Below are 23,267 nucleotides of genomic sequence, written 5' to 3'. Positions count from 1 at the left end.
TCAGATTAGCTTCCCTTCTATTTTAATTATTTCTTCTACATTTTTTGAGAGGGCATTTTCTCCATCAACCCATTAAATATCTTGAATTCTGACGTCAAAACAACCTAACTTGCTTATAATGTATTGTTCTTTCTATACGATGGTTTCAGTTAATATTCTGCTTAAGGGTTTTTATGTCTACCAAGACGGGCTTAAAACTTCCCAACACTTTGGGGTCTCTGTCAGGTTCTTAGGGTTTCTCTAAGCCTCAGGAAACGTTGAAGCGCTCCCTGTGTCTGTCCCCTATCCCCATTTTGGAAGCATCTGAATAAGACGGCAAAGTTATCTTAGTAATATGTTTGGCTTAACTTCCCAAGGAAATCAGGGTAGCCTGGAGCCTTCTTCGTGGTAAGCCTTCCTACTACCCTTTCAACTAGTTTTTAAACGATTTCGGTTTCCTATTTCGCTGCACACGAGCACACAAGCACCTGCCGAGGACTCCTTCACTCCGGAAGCAGGCCGGAGGAGAGATTCGCACTGCAGGGCTGAGAAAACGCGCACAAGATACGTCACTTCCGGCCACGAAGACGCGAGTAAACACGCAGGACGCAGCCAGACACGATACGTCACTTCCGGCCACGAAGAAGCGAGTAAACACGCAGGACGCAGCCAGGGCCTTGGAATACCCTTCCTGCAGAAGCCGCGTTCTGACGTCGCCACGCGGCGGAGTCCCCAGAGGACCGCAGCAAAGCCTGTGGCGTGGTGGGACTCGTGCCGACACACCTTTGGGCGTAGTGCGTCAGTGCAGGCTTCTGCAAGGTGCCTATGCACCTGTTCCTCCTCCCTGCTCAAACACATCCGCCCTGTGTAAGGAAAAGGGTGTTCCCATTTTCGGGGGCAAGAAGATACTAGAGCACGGCGCCAGTTTGGGCGCCGCTAAAGGTACTAGCGTCAGACCGGGGTCGTGAAACCTGTCGGAGACTCACGTGACTTGCTAAGTACCACCACTACCTCCCACTGGTGCGTCAGCCAGCGGCGAGGGCCCGTGACAGACCTCAGGCTCAGTTGTTACGTGACCGCCGCGCCGGGCGCAACTTCGGAGACCGCCGGCCTCTAGGGGGCGTGTGCGTTTACCGCCTCTCTGCGCTCCCAGCCGCCTTGGCGCCTCGGTCGTTGGCGCATGCGCAGCAGACTCCGGAAACGCCCGCTTGCTTGGGCTCTGGGGGAGAATGCGAGCCGGGAGCCGGCGGCCGAGGGGAGTTTTGCGGTCATCCCCGTCTCCCGCTCCGAGGGTCTCAGGAAGGGTGCGAGCGGCAGGGCTGTGTCGCCGGGGTTCGGGTCCCGGGTCCCGGGTCCGGTGTTCTCTCCGGAGCTGGGGCTGGAGTGGAGAGCGCGAGCTGCAGGTGCGCGGCGGGGCTGTGTCGTGGTCCTCCCTTCCCGGCGCGCGCTCACACCGAGGACAACCGCAGCCAGTGGGAATACAAGTGGCCTGGTTCTTACATTCTTACCTGCCGAGTTCAAGAGATACCTTACGTGTAGTGCATGGTTTCCGTACTCACTGCTTGGCGCTAGGACTCCCCGCCGCTGCCATCTCTAGACACATCTTCCAGCCTCATGATACTCGGTTTGATGGGACAGGACATCTTTGCCTCTCTTCAGCTTCACTGTTGAAACATGCTTCAAAAATCTCAAAAATATTTTCTTCTAGTTATTAGTTTTACTGTTAATCGAACATATTTTTTCCCCTTGTACTACTTTGGCATTCCCAACTAAACTATTCAAACCTGATTCTGGGGCAGCCCGCGGGGCTCAGAGGTTTAGCGCCGCCGTCAGCCCAGGGCGTGATCCTGGAGTCCCGGGATGGAGTCCCACGTCGGGCTCCCCGCGAGGAGCCTGCTTCTCCCTCTACCTGTGTCTCTGCCTCTCTTTCTGTATTTCTCATGAATAAATAAATAAAATCTTAAAAAATAATAAAATAAAAAATAAAGCCTGATTCTTCAGACAGTTGGGTGGCTCAGTGGTTGAGCATCTGCCTTCAGCTCAGCGTGATCCTGGGTCCAGGGATGGAGTCCCGCATCGGACTTCCTGTGAGGAGCCTCCTTTTCCCTCTGTGTCTCTGTCTCTCTCTGTGTGTCTCTCATGAATGAATGAATAAAATCTTTTTTAAATTATTTATTTACCATTCTAACTGAATGGATGAATGGCTCCTTTTTTGTGAGATTTAAATATCAAATAGGTGATTTATCTGACAGGTACAGATATTGGTATCCCTGTGCAAATGCTGTTGATAGGTCTGCAATTGACACCAAGGTTTTTTCACTCTGAACCATGAAATAGGGGCACTTTGGTGACTCAGTTGGTTAAGCTCAGGTTGTTAAGTTGGTTGGTTAAGTTGTTGTTCTCAACTCAGGTCTTGACTTCAGGTTGGTAAGTTCAGGCCTCATCTCCAGGTCCACGCTGAGTGTGGAGCCTGCTTAAAAAAGACAAAACAAAACAAAATTCCATGAAATAAAGCATTTAATGGACTTTGTCACATCAGGAGTTGTAAACATCTGCTTTTCCTTCATAGTTAAGCAAACTTAATTCTGAGGAATTGCTTTAAAAACTTCTACTAACAGAGTTTTAGTGATTTTTAAAAATCCCATCAATCTTTTTAAAAGATTTTATTTATTTATTTATCCATGAGAGACACAGGCAGAGGGAGAAGCAGTCTCCCTGTGGGGAGCTCGATGAGGGACTCCTCCCAGGACCCCGAGATCATGAACTGAGCTGAAGGCAGACAGTCAACCATTGAGCCACCCAGGCGTCCCAGATTTTATTTCTTAAAGTAATGTCTACACCCAACATAGGGCTCAAACTTAAAACCTTAAGATCAAGAGTCTCCTGCTGTACTGAGTGAGCCAGTCAGCTGCCCCTAAAAGTCCAATCTGTGTCAGTAGTCACATAATTAAAAAAAAAAAAAAGATGTAGGGACACCTGGGTGGCTCAGTGGTTGAGCATCTGCTTTTGGCTCAGGATGTGATCCTGGAGTCCTGGGATGGAGTCCCTCATTGAGCTCCCCACAGGGAGGCTGCTTCTCCCTCTGCCTATGTCTCTGCTTCTCTCTCTGTGTGTCTCTCATAAATAAATAAATAAATAAAATCCTTTTAAAAAATAAGTAGAAAAATAAATTTTAAAAATTAAAAAATTAAGATGTAGGAAAATATATAGTGAAAAATCTGTTTTACATCCTTGCAGCCTATTTGCTCAATTTCTAGTGAAACCTATCCCAAAGACAACTAGTTGGTAGTTTATGCATAGCCAAGGAAATTCAAATATACTTTTTTTTTTTTTTACACAGTGGCCTAATACATAATGTTCTTCATCAATTTTTTCATTTAAAAAAATTTTGAGACCCATAAGAGTATACAATGTTACCACTTTTTGTATAGCTGGACAGAGTCCATGGTATGGATATACTATGTAGTTTTTGTTTTGTTTTTGCCAGTGCCCTATTGATGGACATTTGGGATCTTTCCAGTCTTTTGTCCATATGAACAATGTTGTGATGAAAAAAGTTGTTTTGCAATTATGCAAATTTATGACAAAATATAAATTCCTAGAAGACCATTTCTGTGTCAAAAGTTATATTCATTTGAAATTTTGATAGATAAATGCCAAACTGCCTCCTGTAAAGATTGTACTACTTTAATTTCCACTAGCAATGTATATATATTTCCCCATAGTCTCATCAACAACATATTAGCATACTTATTTCCTTTGATGATGTGTTAAGATTGTCATTGTATCACATAACAGTTTTAATTTTCATTTGCTTGGAAAATGAGCATCTTAAGAGTCATTTATATTCTCTTTTCTGGGAACTCAGTGGAAACCCTGTCTCATTTTTCTATTCATTTGTTTTAATAGTTTTTGACATACATTCTAGGGTTGCCTGGGTGGCTCAGTTGGTTAAGCATCTGCCTTTGGCTCAGGTCATGATCTCAGGGTCCTGGGATCGAGCCCCATGTCGGGCTCTCTGCTCAGCAGGGCATCTCCTTTTCCCTCTACCAAGTTTAATTTATTTGCTGCAATGGGGCTTATTTCAGTCTGAGCTTGCATCAGCTGTGGAAAAAGGGAGGTGTATTTGGCAAAAGAAAACAAATGAGACAGAGAAAAAAATACTTTAGTGGGTTCTAAAAATTCTAAAAGAACTGTAAAGCTATAAGGGGAAAAAGGAATCCAGTACTTTGACTTTATTTTGTTTTTTTTCCCCTAGATCAAGAGAAATTTATAGGAAAATGGAAAAGCAGAAATTCTGATGTTTTGCTTTTGATTTTGCCAAGTTAAGTCAATTCCAGGAGTCCTCTTTTCAGAAAGGTAACAAATTTATCTCAAAAACGAATACATTATACCATATGCATTCTCATTTAGACTGCTGAAAAGCATCTCTAAAAAGCCAACTAAGGGATCCCTGGGTGGCGCAGCGGTTTAGCGCCTGCTTTTGGCCCAGGGCGCGATCCTGGAGACGTGGGATCGAATTCCACGTCGGGCTTCTGGTGCATGGAGCCTGCTTCTCCCTCTGCCTGTGTCTCTGCCTCTCTCTCATCTCTCTCTGTGTGACTATCATAAATAAATTAAAAAAAAAAAGCCAACTAAAAGAAGAATGCTTACCTGCCTAGTATTTAATTCAACTGAAAATGAATACCAGAAAGTCTCTTTTTAATCAAATAAAAATAATTTAAAAATTGAGGACTTTTGAAAGCAGTGATATTATAAGCGGTCTAAAAATAAAGGTCCTATAATAACCAAGTGGTTAACTACATAGCTTGATACTTTATCAGTTAGAAATCTCAAGAAGAGTCATGTCTGGGCAGCTCAGTCTATTAAGTGTCTGATTTAAGATTCTCTCTCCTTCTCCCTCTGACCTTCCCCCTGCTTGTACATGCATGTGCTCTCTTTCTCTCCCTCTAAAAAGAAAAAGAAAAAAAGAAACCTCAAGAAGAAAAAAAAAACTTGGAAATTTACAAGGTGGTGTAGGGACCACTTGGAACCCCAGGGTCAGTATGAAGATTAGTTTAAACTTAAGACATTTGAGAATCAATAGGTGTAGAAAGAAGCCTTCTGAGAGTTTCCCTTATCTGATTAAAGCAGAAACTTCTGGGAAGTGGGGCTGCCAGAATTTCCCTCTTCAGTGAGAGTCTGTCCCCAGTAGAGAAACCAAGAGTAAACCTACCATAAATCCTTTTCCCAGAGGAGAGTCATGGCCATGAAAAGGAAGGAAAGACCACTCCACCAGCATAAACATTATTACAAATGTTCTTTTCAGATTGTTTTTTTTAAAACTGATTTGTTTTTCCTGAGTAAATTTATTTATTGTTCCCATAGAAACCATTTTCCCTACTAAATTAGGTGTATAAATCTCCGACTAACTGTTCAATGAGCTAGGTTCTTTTGTTAATACCATATGTATAGGGATCCCTGGGTGGCGCAGCGGTTTAGCACCTGCCTTTGGCCCAGTGCGCGATCCTGGAGACCTGGGATTGAATCCCATGTCGGGCTCCCGGTGCATGGAGCCTGCTTCTCCCTCTCCCTGTGTCTCTGCCTCTCTCTCTCTCTCTCTCTCTCTCTCTCTGTGACTATCATAAATAAAAAAAAATACCATATGTATATAAGTAAATAATTTTTTCCTGTTAATGGCTTTTTATTAGACCCCAGTTATGGAACTTAAAAGATAAAAAGTTTCCCTCCCCAACAGTAGTCAAAGAGACAGCAGTTTTTTCAGTGAGAAAAAGAAAATGGGTGGTGGTGGTGGGGAACCTCGTTTTCCAAAAAGAGAAAATCCAAATGGATAATAAACATTAAAAGGCTTTCAATTTTATAAATATCCGGAAAATGCAAATTTAAATCACCTCTCTGATTGACAAATGTTAAGAATCTGACAATAACCAATGTTGGCAAGAATGATGAACAACAGGAACACTGAGAGAGAGAGAGAGAAAATGTAAATCAATGCAACAACTCTATAGTTTGACATTTTCTTTTTTTTTTTTTTTTAATATTTTTTTTTTGAATTTTTATTTATTTACGATAGGCACACAGTGAGAGAGAGAGAGAGAGAGAGGCAGAGAGAGAAGCAGGCTCCACGCACCGGGAGCCCGACGTGGGACTCGATCCTGGGTCTCCAGGATCGCGCCCTGGGCCAAAGGCAGGCGCCAAACCGCTGCGCCACCCAGGGATCCCAGTTTGACATTTTCTAAAAAATTGAAGATACAGATACTCTCTCTATGACCAGCACTTTGACTCCCAGCTCTACACTAATCCTTGCTACTCAAGAGTGGACTGTAGACCAAAACCCCCAGTATTTCCCAGCAGTTTCTTAGAAATGGACACTTCTGGGCCTTACTACTGACCTTATGAATGAAACTCTGTACCTGTGCCCCATGGATAGGAGTGTTCCTGATAGCCCCAAACAAACAGTGCCTTTATCTATGAACATAAGGAAGTATACTACATTCATACAACAGAAAAGGAACAAATTACAGTTAAATCCAACGTGGATAAATATCACAATGTTGAGAGAAAGTAATAAGACAGAAAATGCATGGGGTTTGAATCTACATACATAATCTTCAGTTACATTTAGAAGCAACATGCACTGTTTCAGTATGCACATTAATGTAATGATACTAAAAGTGAGGATAAGTAAAGCAAGAAAGTGATTCCTAAGAAAATAAGGGTGGAATTTATCTCCAAAGGAGAGAGATAGTTGGGTGCTACAGAATATATGGTATATATATATGGTATATATGTTGTATAGTGTCTAAAGGGTTTCTATTTAAAAAAATTTAAATGCTATATAATGTTCTGTACAGTTTTTAGTATATGTGTTTTATTTCACATTAGATAAATAAATGCTGAAGACTTATTTCCAACCAATACATGGATGGCTGCCAATGAGAAAAGCAAGCAGCAGAAAGTAACAGCAAAGTAACTTGGCACTGGATAAACCAGAAAGAGAAAAACCAAGATCTCTTAGTATGTATTCTATTCAAAATAAGATCTGTTTTTGTTTTGTTTTTTGCTTTTCCACCTGGGTAAGGCTATCTTTATTTTTCATCAGGGAAGTTTGGGCACACAGACCTGAAGAGCAGATGTGCTTTAGTGGGACAGGTAGAGGGAAGCAGCAGAATGTGAGGAGGCTGCAGACCATGCCAAGGTGGAGGAGGAGGTAGGGATGGTGGATGCTGCGGAGGAGTGGGGGTTTGGGGGTGGCAGAAGGCAGAAGGTGGTGGTGGTAGATGGACACACACACAGGACACAGCACTTAGGGACTAACGAGGAGGGCATACCCCAGAAGTCCAGCTTGTCCCTCTTCCTTCTTCCCTTCGTCCTGCCCCCTGTCCACCCCTTTGCCTTTGACCCCAGACTCAGACAGGAGAAGCAGTTCAAAAACACTTTTTTGAGTCAAACATAAAGGGAAAGGGTGGCCCATGTTGGAACAATCAAAGGAATATCCCAAGAATTGAGTTAAGGAAGATTTGGCCACTAGGGTATCTACATAGGAAGTTAGGCAAGGTGAAGAATACCCAGGAAGAAAACAACATCACTTATGCTTCCTGTAGCATTCACACCTAGTTCTGACGTTCACGCAGTGGCCTGGAGGCCTCTTGTTATCATGGCCTTGAGGGAGGTTGGTGAATATATTATTTTAATCTGGAGAAAGTTCCTTTCTTTTTTTTTTTTAATAAATTAATTTTTATTGGTGTTCAATTTACCAACATACAGAATAACACCCAGTGCTCATCCCGTCAAGTGTCCCCCTCCGTGCCCGTCACCCATTCACCCCCACCCCCCGCCCTCCTCCCCTTCCACCACCCCTAGTTCATTTCCCAGAGTTAGAAGTCTTTATGTTCTGTGTCCCTTTCTGATATCTCCCACACATTTCTTCTCCCTTCCCTTATATTCCCCTTCACTATTATTCATAGTCCCCAAATGAGTGAGAACATACACTGTTTGTCCTTCTCCGATTGACTTACTTCACTCAGCATAATACCCTCCAGTTCCATCCACGTTGAAGCAAATGGTGGGTATTTGTCGTTTCTAATGGCTGAGTAATATTCCATTGTATACATAAACCACATCTTCTTTATCCATTCATCTTTCGATGGGCACCGAGGCTCCTTCCACAGTTTGGCTATTGTGGACATGGCTGCTAGAAACATCGGGGTGCAGGTGCCCCGGCGTTTCATTGCATCTGAATCTTCGGGGTAAATCCCTAACAGTGAAATTGCTGGGTCGTAGGGCAGGTCTATTTTTAATTCTTTGAGGAACCTCCACACAGTTTTCCAGAGTGGCTGCACCAGTTCACATTCCCACCAACAGTGTAAGAGTGTTCCCTTTTCTCCGCATCCTCTCCAACATTTGTTGTTTCCTGCCTTATTAATTTTCCCCATTCTCACTGGTGTGAGGTGGTATCTCATTGTGGTTTTGATTTGTATTTCCCTGATGGCAAGTGATGCAGAGCATTTTCTCATGTGCATGTTGGCCATGTCTATGTCTTCCTCTGTGAGATTTCTCTTCATGTCTTTTGCCCATTTCATGATTGGATTGTTTGTTTCTTTGGTGTTGAGTTTAAGAAGTTCTTTATAGATTTTGGAAACTAGCCCTTTATCTGATATGTTATTTGCAAATATCTTCTCCCATTCTGTAGGTTGTCTTTGAGTTTTGTTGACTGTATCCTTTGCTGTGCAAAAGCTTCTTATCTTGATGAAGTCCCAATAGTTCATTTTTGCTTTTGTTTCTTTTGTTTTCGTGGATGTATCTTGCAAGAAGTTACTGTGGCCAAGTTCAAAAAGGGTGTTGCCTGTGTTCTCCTCTAGGATTTTGATGGAGTCTTGTCTCACATTTAAATCTTTCATCCATTTTGAGTTTATCTTTGTGTATGGTGCAAGAGAGTGGTCTAGTTTCATTCTTCTGCATGTGGATGACCAATTTTCCCAGCACCATTTATTGAAGAGACTGTCTTTCTTCCAGTGGATCGTCTTTCCTCCTTTGTCGAATATTAATTGACCATAAAGTTCAGGGTCCATTTCTGGGTTCTCTATTCTGTTCCATTGGTCTATGTGTCTGTTTTTGTGCCAGTACCACACTGTCTTGATGACCACAGCTTTGTAGTACAACCTGAAATCTGGCATTGTGATGCCCCCAGCTATGGTTTTCCTTTTTAAAATTCCCCTGGCTATTCGGGGTCTTTTCTGATTCCACACAAATCTTAAAATAATTTGTTCTAAGTCTCTGAAGAAAGTCCATGGTATTTTGATAGGGATTGCATTGAACGTGTAAATTGCCCTGGGTAGCATTGACATTTTCACAATATTAATTCTGCCAATCCATGAGCATGGAATATTTTTCCATCTCTTTGTGTCTTCCTCAATTTCTTTCAGAAGTGTTCTATAGTTTTTAGGGTATAGATCCTTTACCTCTTTGGTTAGGTTTATTCCTAGGTATCTTATGCTTTTGGGTGCAAGAAAGTTCCTTTCTATGTAAAACAGAATATGCAAGATAAGTAAAGCTCAAATTGTTGAAAATAAACCTCACTTGAAAGAAAAATCCCAGAAATTCCTAAGAATGTGTCCAAATGTTAATAGAAGATAACAGGAGCTAAGAAATCCTTGGATTCATGGTCACTTCAGAATATGCTTTGGAATACAACTCACTATTAAGAAGGCTGGGCTTAGGGCAGCCCAGGTGGCTCAGCGTTTTAGCGCCGCCTTCAGTCCAGAGTGTGATCCTGGAGACCCAGGATCGAGTCCCATGTCAGGCTCCCTGCATGGATCCTGCTTCTCTCTCTCCACCTCTCTCTGTGTGTCTCTCATGAATTAATAAACAAAATCTTAAAAAAAAAGAAGAAGAAGGCTGGGCTTAAAATTATAACCAGGACTTTAAGAAAGTAGGCAAGAGCAGAGGACAATAAATTTAAGATGGACTTTGAGAAAGAAGTGATGAAGAAATCTGGAAAATGTTACAAATTTCTGGGAAGATAAAACATAAGAAATCACTACAATTTATAGAACCATTCCAGCTGCCGTAACAAAATACCACCGACTAGCTAATTCAAAAAACAACAGAAATTTATTTCTCACAGTTCTAGAGATTGGGAAATCCAAGGTCAAGGTGCTAAAATGCACCCTCATGACCTAAGCACTTCCCAAAGTGCTGCCCTGCCTCCTAATACCATCACATCAGGCATTAGGATTTCAACATAGGAACTTTTAGGGGAAACGCAAACATTCAGACCACAGCATCAGTGAAACAAAAGTTATTAAAGAGACCATCAAATGTGAGCTCTTCAAATGCAGGGAGTCGGGCGGAGTGTGGGGGAGATTGAGACTTTGGAAAATAGAGCAGTTTCTACAGAGAGTAGAGAATTGGGATGAGCCAGTCACATTAGGCTGAGTAAAACCTTAAATGTATGGAGGAGGTCTCCAAAAGGAAAGAACAAATCTGTTGATTACAAAGAGAATGGCAAAGAGAATTGGAATAGTTATCTTGAGGAAGTGAATTCTGAAAGCTGAGGACAAAAGTAATGGAAAAACTTAATGCATACACTGAAATAGGCAGTAGAGAATCAGGACCCAAGCTCTGGAAAACAGGAGGACAGAAATGCTTCACTAGGCAAGATAAGTAAAGTGGTATCAGCCACTCACAAATCATAGATGGTAGATTTAAGTTGGAAGACCACAGAAGGAAGTTGGAAGAGTAATCCTGTTCATTGGAATTATTTGAAGCTTACCTAGAAACAAACTCTAATGCAGAGAATTAAGAAATAAAAACAAATTTTATGTGCTAGGTTGAGTAGCATATCTCCCAAATGCATTTCCATTATTTGGAAATAGGGTCTTTGCAGATGCAGTCAAGTTAAAATGAGGTTACGGTGGATTAGGACAACTGGTGTCCCTCTTACAAGAGGGAAATTTGTACAGAGACATACACAGAGAGAATATGTGGTCATGTGAAGACAGGCAGAGTTTGGAGTGATGCTGTTATATGCCAAGAATGCCAAAATTTGCCAGCAACCACCAGAAGCTAGAATTGGCAAGGAAGGATTCTTCCCTAGAGCCTCCAGAGGTGGTGTGGCTTTACCAATCCCTCGATTTTAGGCTTCTAGCCTCCAGACCTGTGAAAATAAATTTCTGTTGTTTTAAGCCAGCCAGCTTGTAGTAATTAACTACAAAGCCCCAGGAAACTAATGCACCCTAGAATCAGATAGCAGATTTTGAACAGAATGAGAAAGGCCAGGAACAGTTAGTTGAAGAAGATGTAAAACAGTGAAAGTTGAGAATTCAACATCTGGAATACAGATACAAAGCAAGAAGAAGTTATAGAAAGAGAATATTGCCATTCTGTAACACAAAGTGCACTATAATTCAATCCTAGTCTATTACATTCAAAGAACTGTTGCTGAAGAGAAGAAAAACATCTTACTAAGTAATCAAGTTACCAGAATTGACATCTCCCACATCGTGCCTTCAAGAGGCAGTAACACACAGTTCAGTTCATGATTCTGCCATCATCTGTGTCATGTTGCACCTTTTAGTTAATCTTTGTAAAACACAAATTCCTTATCTAAAAAAATGGTAAAAGGTGTTAATTACCTAATGTGGTACAGGCTTTGTAAAGCACCCATCATACAGCAGGCACTCAAATTAGTTCACTTTCTTTTTCCTTACCCCAATGTAAGATGATAAAATGCTACTTGATAAGACTTCACTGGTGCTGTGCTTCCAAAATGTACATGCCAGAAAGTGTATTTTACTCTGACATTTATGTTCCTGTCTTATTTCCCTCATGAGACTGTGGCAGTCTGAAGGGTAGAGGGGTGAACTTATCCAAATATATTTTCTAATTTCCCACTCTTAGTGACACACCAAAACATGGACCAAACTGGGCACTGTAAACACTTGACTTGTTGAAGGCATAAATGAAAGAAAAAAATAGACATTTTTTTTAAAGAAAAACAAGCTGAAAAAACCTACTGTTGTAATGAACAATATACTGAGGTTTTTAGAATTGATTCAGAATGATTCCTTTCTCCCCCTGCTCCGCTCTACTCCATCACCACAAAGATGAAATCTATTTATTCTTTAAACAGTAAAGTATAATGGAGGGACAGGCTTACAGGTTAGGTTTTTCATTTTTTTTTCTTTAAGATTTTTATTTATTTGAGAGAGAGAAAGCACAAGGGAGAGGGGAAGGACAGACAGAGAGGGACAGGACAAGCAGACTCCCCACTGAGCAGGGAGCCTAATGAGGGCTCCATCCCAGGACCCTAGCATCATGACCTGAGCTAAAGGCAGACGTTTAACTAACTGAGCCATTCAGGTGTTCCATTTCTGTTTTTTTTTTTAAATTAAAATATTTTCTCTTCAGAAGTCTCTATAGATGCTTAATTTTTTAGGTTAGTAACTGCTATCTTGATGGAAGCAGGTGAGAGGGCTCATGGGGAAGCAGGATCCTCTGAGTAAGAAAGGATTTTAGGGAAGACTTGGCTTAAATTTTGTCAAGGAGGGGGGAAAAGAAAATGGGTCATTTTACCCAATGATGTTGTCTAAAAGCTGCCATCTAGCGTTCATTTCTGAGAATATGTCCTGACATACTACTCTGGTTCTCTATCCCAAGGACCTTTTTTTACCTTTCTTTTTTTAAATTCAATTAGTCAACTTAAATAAATTCAATTAGTACATCATTAGTTTCACATGTTACCAAGGATTTTTATTGATGTTTTATAGTTATGCATCAAATTCTAAGACAATTTGGTTACCAAAAGGAATAGGTTTTAGAAAGAAAAATATGTTTTTCAATTGTTTTCATCACATGCATATAGTACTGCCAAAACAGGACTTTGGAATAATAACCGTGGAATAATATTTCTGAAGGAAATTATTTAATACTGAACTGATGTAATAGCAATTGAAAAAAGGTAACTCAGGTTATCTTATCCATCCTTATTGTTAGTAAATGTTACCTACAGTTTTTATTGGAGAGAGGGTGAGAAGAACCATTTATTGTATATTATCAGTGTGTCAAACTCTACAAACATTATCTCATAATAAGTCTTAAACAATCCCTTGAGTTAAGTATTCTTTTTTCCCTCATCTTAACTGAGGTATAATTGACAAAGCAAATTTGAGTTCAATAGTCCTAACACAATTTTTACATGGGAGAAATTGAGGTGAAGTAACTGGCCTTTTATCAAAGAACAGCTTGACTGAAGAACCATTATCCATCATACAGTCAGTGCTTATACCACAAATGCCTGGCAGACCTTTTGAAATTCAGGAGAAGGCTTACAAACCCCTTTTACTGCTTTCATAAACTGTTCAAAGGCCTAAGCAACTCTAGAAACCACTACAGTAAAAGGAACCTCTAAAGTCCCACATTGGTCTGCAGGATTATTCCCTTGAAACCAATTGTACTTTTGAGACCTGAACCAAAACCTACAAAATTCTATGTTAAAAACACTAGGGTGGTTTTATACTTGAATTTTACTAAAATTCATAAAATATATGAAATTTTAAAAATTATACTTTAATTGTAATACATTCAACTAAAATCCCATGTTTTACATTGCATTTACTTAAGCCTTTAGCTGTTCCATATTACTTCAGGAATGCAAATTCTTGCATGGAATCAACCAAATGTACTATGTCTCCAGATCTCAATTTTGCCTTGTGTATAAACTGGATTAATCACAGTAGAGAAAACACAAGAACATACAGTTTTTTTTTTTTAATTAAAGCAAAAACAGGCACCTAGATGGCTCAGTCAGTTAAGTGTCATGATTCCAGGGTCCTGGGATCCATCCCGAGTCCCACGTTGAGGGGAGACTGCTTCTCCCTCTCCTTCTGCCATTCCCTCCTGCTTGTGTGCATTCTCTCTCTCTCTCTCTCTCTCTCTCTCTCTCTCTGTTAAGTAAAATAAAAAAATTTTAAAGCAAAAAGTTAATTTTTAAAAATTAAAACAAAATATTAAATTTCCTAGATCTATTACCTAACGTATTTAATCAGTTTTTGAAATTTGACAGGAATAAATATTTTAGAGAACCAGTATGATTCTTCAATTAATCATTTAGCAAAGAAAAGGTAACTTGTTGATTTGATATCTATCTTTCTAAAACCTGACCTGCTTTTTTTAGGCAAGATTATTTTTCTTGGGGCTCCTGAGTGGCATAGTTGGTGGGCGTCTGCCTTTGGCTCAGGTCATGATCCCAGGGTCCTAGAATCCAGCCCTGTGTTGGGCTCCATGCTCCGTGGGGAGCCTGCTTCTCCTTCTCCCTTTACTGCTCCTCCTCTTTGTGGTCCCTCTCTGTCAAATAACTAAAATTTAAAAAAAAAAGATTATTTTTCTTGAATCCCTAAAACAATTCTACAAAGTTTGTAATTATTGTGTGAATTTCAGGCAAACTACTATTGCAAATAACCCCAAATTTTAGGGTGCTCAGCACAATAAATTTTTGTTTATTCTTCACGTCACAGCCTAACATGGATTGGTGGGGGCTATGCTCCATGCATTCATTTAAGGAATAAGGCTCCTTTGTCAGGTACTCCACCACCTCTAAGGCAGGTAAAACTCTTTTTTCTTTTTTATTTTTTTTAAGATTTTATTTATTTGTTCACGAGAGACACAGAGAGAGATAGAGGCAGAGACACAGGCAGAGGAAGAAGCAGGCTCCATGCAGGGAGCCCAACATGGGACTGGATCCCCGGTCTCCAGGATCACACCCTGGGCTGAAGGCGGCGCTAAACCGCTGAGCTACCAGGGCCGCCCAGGTAAAATTCTTTAAATTCCAGTTTTCCCCTTTAGGAGTCTGGCATCGGAGCCAAGCTTTTTATCTATTCCTTGCCTGTGGTTTGCTCTTACCAACTCAGACTTAAATTTCTCTTCTTGAGCCTAAGATGTGTTTTTGTAAAGTTGACTCTAACATAATTTAATTCAGGGGCACCTGGGTGGCTCAGTTTGTTAAGTGTTCATCTCTTGGTTTTGACTCCCAGATGTGGGACTGAGCCCTGCATCAGGCTCTGTGCTCATGCTAAGTCAGCTTCAGATTCTTTCTCCCTCTTCCTCTCCCTGTGCCCCTTGCCCTGCTCATGTGCATGCATTCTCTCTCTCAAATAAATGAGTGAATAGATAAATAAAATCTTTAAAATAATTTAATTCGTAGGATATTAAGTATCAGACATAGTCATTCACACTGGTGAGTTATCTTTTTGGCTAAATAAATCCATAAATACATTCAGGCAAAATATTCAGAAATGAATTCTTCATGTTTCATACATTTTTATGAATTGAAGCTTCATGATGTTACTTTTGAAAATTTAAAATGTATATAGACATATCTGTATATATGTATTTTAATTGATTGACAAGTTGGTAGTTGTTTTTCGGACCTTAAGTATAAGTGCATACACACATTTATTTTTATTTTTTTATTTTTATTATTTATGCAAGAGTGAGAGAGCACAAGCAGGGGGAGCGGCAGAAGGAGAGGGAGAAACAGGTTCCCCAGTGAGCAGGGAGCCTGATGTAGGGCTCCATCCCAGGTCCCTGGGATCATCATCTGAGCCAAAGGCAGACACTTAGCCAACCGAGTCATCCAGGCATCTCACATATTTATTTTTAATTTAAGAAACTATAACATTTGTAGCATTATAAGCTCCTTATTTTTAAAATTATTTATTTTTATTTATTTTTTTTAAAGACTATTTATTTATTCATGAGAGACACACAGAGAGAGACAGAGAGAGAGAGAGAGAGAGAGAGAGAGAGAGAGAGAGGCAGAGACATAGGCAGAGGGAGAAGCAGGCTCCATGCAGGGAGCCCGATGTGGTACTTGATCATGAAACTCCGGGATCACGCCCTGAGCCAAAGGCAGACGCTCAACAGTTGAGCCACTCAGGTGTCCCAGTTTTTTAATTTTTTAAATTTATTTTTTATAAGCTCTCTTCAGAGAGGAAAAGTATTTTATCTGCAAAACAGAGACTACATGTTAAAACAGAGTTGCTTTCATTAGTACATATTCAAATTGTACTATTTACTTAATAGCTCCTGCTACCCTAAGGCTCTATTTCAAATGCAAACAAATTCTGTATCCCTTGGCCTTTAATTTACACTTCCTTTGAATAGTGTGAAATTACCTTATTGTTTTATATTTCCAGTTACTGAAAAGTTAGATTTGGGGCAGTAAAGTGTTAAATTCATCAAAACACATCTGGGGAGCAGTCTTAGGTCCACTTGACATGGAAAGATGGCTTCCATTGGAGTACAAATCTTTTTTTAGGGAGTAGCCAGGTACTCTGAATGCATCCTTTCTGTGGTATGCCCTCCTAATGGCTATGGGCTTTTGGTGATATTGCATGAGACAATTTGGTAGAAGATTCCTGCACCACATAGTTCCTGGCATTCCCAGAAGGAAATCTGGAAGCTTGAATCAGTACAGGGTAGTTTTAAGTTAATAGCAGCGTAAGAGGTTGCTGAGGTTTATTTGGGCATTCATTTTTCCAAAGCCATGTTTTTACCATGGTTACATTTTTACTGCATGGTCCATTGGATGTGGCCTGTACTTGGTAATTATCATAGGAACGCAGTAAGGCAGTATTAACTCTTAGACCTCAGAGAGTCCTGCACTTTAGTGTCCCCCACATATCACAAACACTAAACTGCTAAGATCTACAGGAGAGGGGGGAAGAGTTCTTTTCTTTCTGTCCATCTTAGGTTCTCTGGCTCGAACCGTGTGAATTAGACTGATGAAAGACAGACTAACAAGACAAAAGCAAGTTTATTAATATGAGAATTGCGTATATATGTGGTAGTACTCAGAGGTAAGCAACTCAAAGGAATGTTTAAAATTTGGTCTTATATAGCATCTTTTTAAATTTTTATTTTATTTTTTTTAATAATCTCTACATTCAATGTGGGGCTCAAACTCATGACCCTGAGATGAAGAGTTTCATGCTCTTCTGCCTGAAACAGCCAGGCGTCCCATGGCTTCTATAGCATCTTAACAAAAGAACAATAAATGTTTAGAGAAGTGATAAGACAAAGGAAAGGTCTTTGAGTTTCTAGGAGGGAATTGTGGGAAAGCAAATAAATGGGGGAACTAATGGAACATAAAATTAGTAAAGTTTGCTATGGAGATTCCTTTGGTGCAGTCTCTGGGCTGGTAAGGGTATAGAGTTGTCTCTGGTAATTAACTTCTTTCTGGTGGATAGAAGAGGGGGAACATCTTTATGAGTTTATTTCCTGCTTTTAGGCAAAAAGGGGGAGGGAAGAAAGCTTTTTTTATACTTCTATTCAGTTGCCTTCAGCTCAAAATAATTCTGATGCCAAAATGGTATATTTTGGGGTGGTGTATTCTGCTACCCTGCAGGTCTCAGGTAGATAAACACTTCACGACATCTCTTGTTCTGTGTCCTCAAAAGAAAATGTGACTGCATCCAGGGGTGTCTGGGTGACTCGGTCACTTAAACAACCAACTCTTGATTTCGGCTCAGATCATAATCTCAGGGTCATGAGAGCTAGCCCTGCCTCTGGCTCTGTGCTCAATGGGGAGTCTTTTTGAGATTCTTTCCCTCTGCCCCTTCCCTCTGCCCCTGCTCGCTTGTGTGCTTGCTCACTCTCTCACTCTAAAATAAATAAATCTAAGAGAAAAAAAGAAAGAAAACGCAACTACATCCAGATGCTCTGCTGGCTCCCCAGTTGTACATGGCCAACATCAGAGATGGATACTGCTGCAGGGAGTAGAGAGTTTTTGAGTAGCAGAAGCACTTAAGTGGGATATCATAACAAGTTACATTTTTTTGCCAAATCTTTTCAGATAGCATGAGTGCAAACCATTCTTACATCACACTTATCGTTTCCTAGTAGTGTGGAGCATCAGCTTATTGCTTCTCTTCATATTTCAACAAGTGGTTCCAGAATTTTTTTAAAAGATTTTATTTATTTATTCATGAGAGACACAGAGCAAGAGAGAAGCAGAGGGAGAAGTAGGCTCCCCACAGGAAGCCCCATGCGGGACTTGATCGTGGATCCTGGGATCACACCCTGAGCCGAAGGCAGACACTCAACTGTTGAGCCACCCAGGCATCACCAAGTGGTTCCAGAATTACTCATGAATTAGTTTAGCACAGTATTTGCAACAGCTGTGAAAACATTTATTCATATTAGCTATAAAGTCCTACACATGTATACCAAATTCCAATATACATGAAATATGCTGTTAATATTGTCAACTGGATGAAAAAAAAACATTGGCAACTAGGTGGACACTGAATGCTAAAATCATGTTAAGTTTATCTATCTATCTATCTATCTATCTATCTATCTATCTATCTATCTATCTATGTTAGAGAGAGAGTACGTGCAAGCAGGGGGATGTAGAGAGAATCTGAAGCAGACTCCATGCTGAGCAGCTTAAACTGAGCTGAAACCAAAAGTAAGATGCTCAACTGACTGAATCACCCAGGCACCCTGTTAATTTTATTTTTTATAACAATATTTAATCAGATTTAATTTTACCAAAAATAAGATTGTTCAGCTTTAAATAATTTGGTTTAAAGTCTTTACATTATTTAATTATAACATTTTGCCTTTTGATTTTGGAAGATAATTCTGAATACTTTAGAAGAAAAATAACTTTTCAAAACATGTGAAAGTAACTTTATATTTATTACTCATTGCTGTTCTTACACTCATGTCATCCTGTATCCTAAGTAGAGTTAGAACCCTGATATTGAAAAAAATTAAGAAAATAAGAAAGAGGGCAGCCCTGGTGGCTCAGCGGTTTAGCGCCGCCTTCAGCCCAGGGCCTGATCCTGTAGACCCGGGATCGAGTCCCATGTCGGGCTCCCTGCATGGAGCTTGCTTCTGTCTCTGCCTGTGTCTCTGCCTCTCTCTCAATCTCTATCTCTCATGAATAAATAAATAAAATCTTAAAAAAAATAAAATAAGAACCCTGATATTGTACACCTTATTAGAAATATTCCCCATTGTGTGCTAGTGTAGGAAAAATTCAGTTTTGTGAGTTTGTAAATCATTATTTTTGCCTTTTATCCAGGAAAATCATGTTCCCTTTATCTTCAGTCTGCCCTTCAAAACTAAGGAAACATATGGGTGTAGAGACTACAGAGGTTTTCAAAAAAGCTGAAATGAGAGTTTTGTAGCATTGAAATGGAGTCTTTTCACCAAAGTATAACTTGAAATAGGAAGTAGTAATTAGACTCTGCCCAGATCTGTTGACTAACTTTTTTTTTTTAATATTTTATGTATTTATTCATGAGAGACACAGAGAGACAGAGGCAGAGACACAGGTGGAGGGAGAAGAAGGCTCCACACAGGAAGCCTGCCGCAGGACTAGATCCCGGGACTCCAGGATCACGCCCTGGGCGGAAGGCAGGTGCTAAACCGCCGAACCACCCAGGCTGCCCCTCTGTTGACTAACTTTAAGATTGGGCTAATCTTTCATAGTTGGGAACTTTTCATAGAAGAAAGTCCCACAGGGACTGGCAGTTGAGACATTGTCAGGCAATTACGAAAATTCATTTTACTTTTTTTTTTTTTAAGGATTTATTTATTTATTCATAGAGACACAGAGAGAGAGAGGCAGAGACACAGGCAGAGGGAGAAGCAGGCCCCATGCAGAGAGCCTGACGTGGGACTCGATTCAGGGTCTCCAGGATCACGCCCTGGACTGCAGGCGGCGCTAAACCGCTGCGCCACCGGGGCTGCCCTCATTTTACTTTTGCTGAACACTGGCATGTGGTGCCACCTGCCTCTGGCAGCACAAAAGTCCTGAATTTGACACCTTGCAGGGATGGCATTTGAAGTGCAAAACCAAAGGCCACAACACTTGACTTGGATACAGTGAATGGAACCAGAATGCACCTGCACTTAACAGTTTTCTCAGTATCCCGGGTCTCCAGGATCAGGACCTTCATCAGCAACTACTCTAGAACTCATTCATTTGTGGAAATCCCTGGGCCTTTTTCCACCTCACCTTTCTAGTAGGCTATTTTTCAGGCTCCACTTGTCCTGACAGAACATCCTCCATACAAGTGCTTTAGGAGAGGGCATTTGCCCTCTCCTAAACTTAAAACATGGCCATTGCTGACCTGCCCCCTTGTAAGTGGTCCGAATGAGGATATATAAGCCCACCTATGACCTTACTACTTTCCAGATGCTGCAGAGTCCCCAGGGCTGACAGAGACTTGCCATGTGACACAATCTCTCCATTCCAGAACTCTGAGGCTAGTGATACCTGCAGTTGGTCAGAGCTCAAACCTCTGATGTCACTGCTTTGGAAGATCCCAGAAAACCTGTGGAAACATGTTTATTCAGTGGAAGTGTGTTGACTCCAGCTGGTTCCTACCCTAGAGGAATCACACAGGTGAGTAGGCATCATTTCCAATTTGTATCATCTAGCTATAAGAGGACTGGTTGGTCCAACAAGGAAGCAGGATGCTTCAGTGTCTGTGGCTTTAGTTCAGGTGGTGCATGGAGGAAGCCTGAATAACTTAGGTCAGAGGATGCCTGGGTGGCCAGTGGTTGAGCATCTGTCTGGCTCAGGGTGTGATCCCAGGGTCCTGGAATCAAGTCCCACATCCAGTGCCCCACAAGGAGCCTGCTTCTCCCTCCACCTATATCTCTGCCTCTCTTGTGTGTGTCTCATGAATAAATTAAAAAAATATTTTAAAAAATTAAAAAAAAACTTAAGTCGGACTATCAGTTGGCCAAAGTTGACTTGATAGGACCTAGCCTAATGATGGTTACTTTCCCCAGTTGATGCAGGGTCCTGTGAGGTGCCTCAAACCCAGCAGTTCTCGTGAGGCCCTAAAAAGTTAGGAGCATTGGCATCCAGGTCTTTCTGGCCACATGTGGGCAATCTGCTGCCACCTTAGTGGAAAAAAATTCTCTCAGGTTGAACCCTCAGTACTATGCCACCTTTCTCCTGCTATTTTTCCCTCCAAGGTCCAGCCATACAAGCCCAAGTAACCATCCTTCTTTTTTTTTTTTTTAAGATTTTATTTATTTATTCATGAGAGACAGGCAGAGGGAGAAGCAGGCTCCATGCAGGGAGCCCAATGTGGGACTCGATCCTGGGTCTCCAGGATCAGGCCCTGGGCTGAAGGTGGTGCTAAACCACCTGGGCTGAGCCACCTGGGCTGCCCGTAACCATCCTTCTTGGCATGTAGTGCTGGTGGAGGGTCTGGAACCAGGCAGCCAGGAGGTGCTGAGACCACTGGAACACAAATGTTTCCTCTTGTGTTTGCTGTGATATGCCCATTGTCACCTTGAGTGAGTGTGGACACTGACAGCCCACCTATGCCTGTTGGGTTTTCAGTCCCTAAGCTTTCAGGTCTCTGAAGAACCAGAGTTGGCAGCCCTGTCCAGTGAAGTATTGGTGCATGCAGATATCACTAGATGCCAGACTCAGCCCTGTCCCCCACCCCATGGGATCCTCTTTTTCTGAAGCCACCATTCTCAGAGAGTGAGTTCCTCCAGGATATTCCCCAGACCTTGTGGCTGGCTTTTCCACTTTTCTCTTCTGGGTTCATATTTCACAGTGCCTGCAGCCAAAATATTTCACTACCAGGAGGACCTTCATCAGCAACTACTCTAGAACTCTTATTCATTTGTGGAAATCCATGGGCCTTTTTCCACCTCATCTTCCTAGTAGGCTATTTCTCAGGCAAAAGACAGCACGTGCCTCGTACCTATAAAAATGGATCACCCCTTTGGCCCTGAAGACGACATATGTATTAATTGACTCCATCTTTTTTTTTTAATTTTTATTTATTTATGATAGTCACAGAGGGAGAGAGAGAGAGAGGCAGAGACACAGGCAGAGGGAGAAGTAGGTTCCATGTACTGGGAGCCCGACGTGGGATTCGATCTCGGGTCTCCAGGATCGCGCCCTGGGCCAAAGGCAGGCGCCAAACCGCTGCGCCACCCAGGGATCCTGACTCCATCTTTTTTAGAACTAAGCCCTTGAGCTCAGATTGTTCTTTCCTCAAGATCCTTGGTTACCAACCCATCATAAATCTAGAGGAACTAATCCACCTTTCCTTTTCCAAGGTAGAAGTTTCTTGGTATTCTTTCCTAAAGCTACTTTGTTAAAACACATTTCAAAATAAGGTATACACAATGGAATATTACTCAGCCATTAGAAACAACAAATACCCACCATTTGCTTCAACGTGGATGGAACTGGAGGGTATTATGCTGAGTGAAGTAAGTCAATCGGAGAAGGACAAACAGTGTATGTTCTCACTCATTTGGGGACTATGAATAATAGTGAAGGGGAATATAAGGGAAGGGAGAAGAAATGTGTGGGAGATATCAGAAAGGGACACAGAACATAAAGACTTCTAACTCTGGGAAATGAACTAGGGGTGGTGGAAGGGGAGGAGGGCGGGGGGTGGGGGTGAATGGGTGACGGGCACGGAGGGGGACACTTGACGGGATGAGCACTGGGTGTTATTCTGTATGTTGGTAAATTGAACACCAATAAAAATTAATTTATAAAAAAAAATAAGTTATACATTTTCCTTTGGTATTTAGGTTTAGCAATTTTATCAAACAATATTTTTCTCTTTGAGCTGCCCTGGCATCATGCATTTCTGAACCAAACAATCCATATTTGATTTTTATATCACAAGAATGGGTTTGGAATTAGCTACAATGGAAGACCACCTCAAAGCCTGTCCTGTTTGAACTCTCCTGCTTGGACCTCAGCTGCTGCAGCAAGGAAGCCTAAATAAGGCTGAGTCTAGGAGCTCTGAAGCCTATGGACGACAGCTCCAGCTGAGCTTCCAGTTGGCATCTGACAACAGCTTTAAGCTTTGGGAGTAAGATTATTTGGAACTTCTTTCTTCTGCACCTCACCAAATGGAGTTCTTTTCAAGATATAGTCCATGAGTGAGGTTTGGAACTTTAAAAAAAAGATTTTATTGGGGATCCCTGGGTGGCTCAGTGGTTTGGCACCTGTCTTCAGCCCAGGGCATGATCCTGTAGTCCTGGGATCAAGTCCTGAGTCGGGCTCCTTGCATGGATCCTGCTTCTCCCTCTGCCTCTCTCTCTCTCTCTCTCTCCCTCTCTCTGTCTCTCATGAATAAATGACTAAAAATTTTTTTAAAAAGATTTTATTCATTTATTTGAGTGTGTGTGTGTGTGTGTGTGTGTGAGAGAGAGAGAGAGAGAGAGAGAGAGAGAGAGAGAGTACAAGCAGTGTGAAGGGCAGAGAGAGAAGCAGA

At 41.4% G+C, this 23,267-nt stretch overlaps 1 long non-coding RNA gene across 1 annotated transcript; it reads left to right on the top strand.

The window, feature by feature from the left end:
- Positions 1-1,304: 1,304 nt before the first annotated feature.
- On the top strand, positions 1,305-23,089 carry LOC129494813 (uncharacterized). Its single transcript, XR_008661406.1, has 6 exons — positions 1,305-1,382; positions 4,238-4,338; positions 6,865-6,996; positions 7,082-7,189; positions 20,192-20,401; positions 22,674-23,089. It is a non-coding gene; the product is annotated as an uncharacterized LOC129494813 (long non-coding RNA).
- Positions 23,090-23,267: the final 178 nt, after the last annotated feature.

The sequence above is a fragment of the Nyctereutes procyonoides genome, unplaced genomic scaffold (genome assembly GCF_905146905.1).
Source record: "Nyctereutes procyonoides isolate TBG_1078 unplaced genomic scaffold, NYPRO_anot_genome, whole genome shotgun sequence".
Taxonomy (NCBI): domain Eukaryota; kingdom Metazoa; phylum Chordata; class Mammalia; order Carnivora; family Canidae; genus Nyctereutes; species Nyctereutes procyonoides.
The sequence above is the reverse complement of the archived record's forward strand: the minus strand, read 5'-3'. Positions and strand labels throughout refer to the sequence as shown.